A 6,689-nucleotide genomic window follows, 5' to 3' on the forward strand; every position below is an offset into this window, starting at 1 on the left:
CTGGGAGGGTCCCCCTTGCTCCCACCCTCTGTTCACCCACCTCCTGCACATAACACTGACCCCTGGAGCCCTAGGCTGGGGGGTGGAGGGTCCTATGAGGCTGAAACAGTGGGAGCCACGCCCAGGCCAGCCCAGACCTTCAGACTCTGCCATTCCCCGCTCCCCCCGCCTCAGCTAGCGGAGGGCCCAGCACTTCTGCCGGTGACGCCACATCCCCCCCCTCCCCCCCGCCCCCCCAAGGCCCGGCAAGGCCCTGTGTGCCTCGGAGGGCAGAGGAGGCCTGGAACACTGCACGCGGGCCCCATCGACCCTCAGGGTTTGCCACCCCAGGTTTTGTTTGTTCCGAGCTCCCCTCAACTGTGTGCTGGGCCCACCCCTGCTAAGTTGGGGGGGGGGGTAGGTGGGGCCGGACAAGGTGGAGGGAGCCCTCGGGTGTGCTGGGTGCTGCTCTCTCACTAAATGGTCTCTGCTCCTTGGCTGGGTCTCCGGGGCAGAGAGGCAGCCTTTGCCCCAGCAGCTCAGAGCCCGTCACTCCCCACCCCTGGCCTTGCCGTGCCTCCGGGAGTGACACAGCCACCCACCCCGGGGCCAGCGGCCTGTGCGCAGCTGACCAGCTCAGGTGGCGGTGGGGGTGCGGGACATGAGGGCCTTGCCTGTGCACCTGGCTGGGGGGCCTCGGGGAAGGTTTGCCTGGAAGCCGGCGGCTTGCAGTTCCCAGGCTCGCTCCTGCCCTGGCTGCACAGGCCTGCGCCCCGAGGACAGTGAGCCCCACTGCTGCCCTGGCTGCACAGGCCTGCGCCCCGAGGACAGTGAGCCCCGCTGCTGCTCTCCTCCGAGGTTCGTCACCCAGCGCCTGTGGTTCCCGAGCACAGAGACGCGACCTGCGTCCTCGCTGGGCCTGGGCAAGCTCCCAGCGTCTGCGGCTTACCCTATAGCTGGCCACTGCGGTTTCTCTTAGCTCTGCTGTTCTTTGCTTCTTTTGGAATTTTGACACTGAACTTTTACCGCTAAACATCATGACGAATGTGTCTTTTCCTTGCTAATGTATAGAGTTCTTATTAACTTACTTATTTTAAATCCTCACCTGAGGATGTTTTTTCTCCATTGCTTTTTAGAGAGAGTGGGAGGGAGAGGGACAGAGAGAAACCCTGATGTGAGAGAGACACATCGACGGGTTGCCTCCTGCGTGCCCCTGACCAGGGCTGGAGCCTGCAACCGAGTTACGTGCCCTTGACCGGAACCGAACCCGGGACCCTTCAGTCCGCAGGCCGACACTCTGTCCACTGAGCCACACCAGCTGGGGCTACAGTTCTCATTTATTTTCCTTGTCTAAGAGCTTGGCTAACCCGCTCACTGTACGATTGAAAACCGGTGATGCTAGAGCGCTTGTATCTTGCTTCCTGCGTACGGAGGGAGCCTGGGTGCCTCTCTGAGGGCGCGGCTGTGGGTTTGAGGCGACAGCCTTTCTCTAGTTCAGGGTGGCCGTCAGTCCTGGCGGACAGAGTCCTCTTCGTTTATTTTAGAAGCCTGTTTGTGTGCATCATTCCTGCCGCAATCCTCTACTGAGCACTCGCTGGTCGCCAGGCCTGCCCTCTGCTGCCGGCGTAGGAAGGAGACATTGACACAGACCCGGCCCATCAGCAGCTCAGGCCCGTGGAGGAGAGAGGCGAGTAAACAGGCCTTGTCCTGGGCCATGTGGCCTGCCTTTGAGCACTGTCTGCGTGGCATTTTGCCAGACACCGGGGACAGGTAAGGCCCTGCTCCCCCGGGACCCACAGAGCTCGGTGAGTTCCAAGCAGCTCACACCCCTTGCCCGGCAGTCCCTGCGCAGCAGCGGTGATGCTCAGCCTGCCTTTCTCTGCTGCAGGGGCCCACGGCGCCACGGAGCTCACCCCTGGGAGCAGCCCTGGGCCAGTGCCGGGGGCGGGGGGAGTGGGCGGACACCCCCCCAGCTTCCTCACCCCTTGGCGGGACAGCCCTGAGGTACGTTCTGTGCCGTCTCTCAACTGATGGCCCAGCCTCAGTTGCCCACCGAGGGGACCCACTGCAAACACACCTGCTTTGGCTTCATTTCCTTCCGTCTCACTGTCCCTCTCCCCTCGGGCAGGTGCTGAGATTTTACTCAACCTGCAAGCTGACGGGTGAGCCTGCCTTCTCCCCAAGGGCGTGCAGAAGACACAAGACTCCCGGCTCAGAAACAAAGATCAGTCTATTGTTCACAGCAGCAGCCGTGCGCGGAGGGTCAGCATTTTCTTGCACCACATCCCGAACCCCAGTTCCCACAGGGTGACTCAATAAGGGCCAGAGGGTGCTTGTACTTGGAGAGGGTGGCGTTACGGAGAGGAACCGAGCTAAGGGAACCCACATCTTTTACGACAGGCTACAAGCAAACCTGCCCCGCCTTCATTAAACTGGACAATAAATAAACTGCCCTTTGCCCTGGAGGCAGACGTCATTTCTGTCTTCTAAGGCTGCTCATTATGATAATCGCCCTTAAAGGACTGTTTGGAACAAGGGCAGTCCGTGGGAGAGAACCCTGTCTCAGCATTACCTCCCAAATGAGCCGTCCTATTCGGATCCTTGTCCCAGAGTCTGCTTCTGGGGAACCCCCAAGACGGGGAGAGGACACCCAGTGGATTTCTGAGGTGACGCTCCTTTCTCCAGACCTGCCCGGCAAATCATGCAGGGGAGGCGCGGGGAGGAAGAAAGGTTGCCGCCCGGGGAGGTGAGCTACAGGACTCCTAGGGCTCATTTATCATCCTATGTAATAAAAGGCTAATATGCAAATCAACTGAACGGCGGAACGACCAGTTGCTATGACGCGCACTGACCACCAGGGGGCAGACGCTCAACACAGGAGCTGCCCCCCTGGTGGTCAGTGTACTCCCACAGAGGGAGCGCCGCTCAGCCAGAAGCCGGGCTCACAGCTGGCAAGTACAGTGGCAGTAGCAGCAGCACTAAGGGCTCCCAGACTGCAAAAGGGTGTAGGTCAGGCTGAGTCCCCCCCCCCCCCCGTACCCCCCCAGTGCACGAATGTTGCACTGGGCTTCTAGTGTTTTAATATTTAGTCCATCTCGAAGTTACGGCCGTTGCCTGTGTGAGGAAGACATTGGACTTTATTTTTTTCCAGATTGTTCCAGTGTCATTTGCTGGGACTTGTGCCTGGGCTGTCAGTACTCTTCTTCGCTGCCTGGGGCCTGCTCTGGGGAATGCATCGCAAACACACCATCAATTCACAGTAAATGGGCCAAAGAACGCAGGGCATCCCCATCCCTGGGGAGGTGACACTCCGCTGGCACAGCGTCAGACAAACCCCAACACGCACTTGTGATGACACCATTCGGCCCCAGGGCCATGCGGGGAAGCTGTGAGCTCGCCTCAAAGGTCCCAGAGGATTTGAATGTGAACTGAGAAGGTTTTATTTCTATAAAAATATCTAACCGTTAATAAAAATTTCAACAAGTTAAAGTTTTAATATCACATCTTTTGAATTTGACCTTAGTTTGTTATAACTTAGAGTTAGTATGTTGCTTTTTAATTTTACTAATTTTGAATATTTTAACAATCAATTTTTGAAATATGTTTTCAATACGTTTACATTTTAATATAGTAAATTAGATTTAATTTTTATTTTGTGATCTTTGAATATAATATCTTATTTGAGTCTTTTAAATCAGTACTGTCAATACAATAGTAATGATGTGAAAATCTTGATTATAACAACATAATAATAGTTTTACTGGAATAAAAGTGAGAACAGTAAATATTACAGAATAAATATATAATACTTTATGTATTAGGCATGTCTTTCTTTCTATCTTTTTAAAAATATATTTTTATTGATTTCAGAGGGGAAGGGAGAGGGAGAGAGATAGAAACATCAGTGATGGGAGAGAATCATTGATTGGCTGCCTCCTGCACACCCCCCACTGGGGATTGAGCCTGCAACCTGGCATGTGCCCGGAACTGGAATCGAACCGTGACCTCCTGGTTCATAGGTAGATGCTCAACCACTGAGCCACGCCAGCCGGGTCCATCTTTATTTCTTTTCTTTTTTCTTTTTTTTCTTTTTTTGTATATTTTATTGATTTTTTACAGAGAGAAAGGGAGAGGGACAGAGAGCCAGAAACATCGACCAGCTGCCTCCTGCACACTCCCCATCGGGGATGTACCGGCAACCAAGGCACATGCCCCTGACCAGAATCGAACCCGGGACCCCTCAGTCTGCAGGCCGACGCTCCATCCACTGAGCCAAACCGGCCAGAGCCCATCTTTATTTCTTACCGAACATCACTGAACACCTGGGCCTGAGCAATAATCAAGTTCCATCATTTTTGATATTTGACTTTCTCTTATATTTTTATGACTGTCAGACATATAAAAATCACAGATTTATGGGTTTCTATTGTTGTGAAAGTTCATTTGTTGAGGAGGAAGCCAGCACATATTTCATTAGCAGTCTGTAGCTTGATTTATAATCTTTAAATGTCTCGGTCCTGTAACGCGGGCCTCCGTTTGTCCTGCGCCTGGGGCACTGCGAATATCGGGCCTGCGCGCCTGTGGGCAGAGCCGCGGGCACTTCTCGCTTCTCCGAGGGCCAGAGGGAAAGTGGGGCTGTGTCTACAGGGACCCCTGGGCAGGAGGGGGCTGGAGGGTGGGCTGGGAGGAGACCCCAAGGGGAAAAGAAAATCGCCAAATCTACACATGGACTCCTCTCCGTGATTCCGGAAGGTGGGTGATCGCAGTGTCCCCACTTCAGAGCGTGGCTCCGAGGGGATGTGTGACTGGCTCGTCACACAGGCGGCCTGGCTCTGGAACCGCTCACACCCCTCACAGCCCTCCTCCTCTCCATTCTCCCGACGGGGAAACTGAGGCCCCAGCAGGCCAGGTGCGTGCTCAAGGCTGCACACTGGGTGGCCTCACGCTGAGGCCGAGGAAAAGGGGTCCCGGCCAGAGGCTGCCTCCACCAGCGAGGGCCCTGGGTGAGCAGCCGGCACTGCTGACCCACTGAGCCAGCCCCCTTCTCCCCACGCCTTCCCCGCCCGGGAGGTAAACTTGTGCCCCACATCCCTGTTCCCCCTGCGTGCCCACACCCACGCTGCCCTCCCCCGGGCACAGGTGCCGCCTGTACCCCTACTGTTTCTGGCTGTCCACGCTGTGCCTGCCCCTCGGCTGGACGCTGGGAACCGCAGGAGCCGTGCCAGACCTGGGCCTGTGCTGGCAGAGCCCTTAGAAGGACCCAGCAGACTCGCTGCCGAGATGGGGGTGTCTAAGGAGGCACCTGAAGTCCAGGAGGGCTTCCTGGAGGTAGCGACCCAAGCTGAGGCGTTAGAACCCCCTCCCTCTCCACCAGGTCAGTGCCCGTCCTCTGAGCCTCTCTCCCCAGAGTGGCCTGCGAGTTCCAAGAAGCGTCCCCTCTCCCTGCGGCGCCGATTCCAAGAACTTGGGCTCCTGGCAGTCGCCGCTCAGGATTCTTTCCTAGAACACAGGCCTCGCCAGCCCAGGCTTCTGGGGTCTCATTGGGCAGCTGGTGGAGGTAGAGGAGGGGGGTATCCTGGGAGGAGCCTCTTCAGGGACCTGACACTGGGAGGCGGGCCCAGCTGTCAGCTGGGAGGGGTGGCCACACTGGGGAGGGACAGCAGATCAGTGTACACGAAGGCACTCTGCCTCCGGCAGCTTCGGGGCAGGCCCAGCGAGGCCACCTCCCTCCTTGGGCCCAGAGCTTCGGCCAGCTTGCCTGGGTCCCCCCTCCACCTCCCCCACCCCCGCTGGCCTGATCCCGAGGGTCCCACCCACGGGTTAATGGCACAGGCCTGACTCTGGCCTCAGAGCAGGCCTTCATCAGACAACCTCCGAGGGGCAGGCCAGGGGACAGGAGTGGCAGATTCTGGGCAGGACAGTGGGGCCGGGGCAGTCAGTCTGGGGCCCTTGGAGGGCCCGCCACCGGGCTTATTCATCTTGTGATAATGTCACTTACCTGGTTGGGACAGAGGAATTCACCCCACCCCACACCCCAGCAAGTCCGGTTGGGTCGGTGGGAGTCGGAGGTGACAGGCGCTGATTCGTGGACAAGGACAAGGCCCTACCCCCTCAAGGTCACCGGGCTCCCCCTGTGGGGCGTGCCCTCCACGCCCACCACTTCTGAGCTGGCACCGTGCCTGCCACTGCCCGGGACCTGCAAGATCATGTTGAGCAACCAGTTCCTGAGAAGCGGTGAAGGCTGGTTTAAAATTAACTCCCCCCCCCCCCCCACCTCCTCGGAGTTCTTGGAAAAGGCGCTGGGCTCCCTCTTCCTGGGAAGAGGCCTCCAGCCGCAGCTGCTGTGATTCTAGCGAAAACACCTCACCGGTGGGGGCGGGGTGCCCACAGGCCTCCTCTGCCCTGCGGACCACAGGGAGCTCCGGGAGCCTGGCCCCAGCTCGCCCACCGAGACCCAGGAGAAAGGGGGCGGTTGTCAAGGTGCTGAAAGGGGGTGCTACTGCTCCCCAAGCCCACAGTCCCCAGCCAGGCACCCTGAATGAAGAGGTCAAGGGCAACAGAGACCAGCCTGGCCCTCAGGGGTAGGCAGAGAGGGAGCCAGGGCTACTTTGAGGCATGCACGGCCCGGCGAGATCAAGCCGTCTGCCCAGGCGCCCACCTCTGCCTGCCCCAGCTCAGCCCTCCCACTAGATGCCCGGCTGACCATGCCG

General features: G+C 57.9%; 1 long non-coding RNA gene across 1 annotated transcript; it reads left to right on the top strand.

The window, feature by feature from the left end:
• The first annotated feature begins 1,707 nt into the window (after positions 1–1,707).
• LOC111824516 lies at positions 1,708–3,468 on the top strand. Its single transcript, XR_002827610.1, has 2 exons — positions 1,708–2,241; positions 3,131–3,468. It is a non-coding gene; the product is annotated as an uncharacterized LOC111824516 (long non-coding RNA).
• Positions 3,469–6,689: the final 3,221 nt, after the last annotated feature.

The sequence above is a fragment of the Myotis lucifugus genome, unplaced genomic scaffold (assembly GCF_000147115.1).
Source record: "Myotis lucifugus unplaced genomic scaffold, Myoluc2.0 scaffold_1934, whole genome shotgun sequence".
Taxonomy (NCBI): Eukaryota; Metazoa; Chordata; class Mammalia; order Chiroptera; family Vespertilionidae; genus Myotis; species Myotis lucifugus.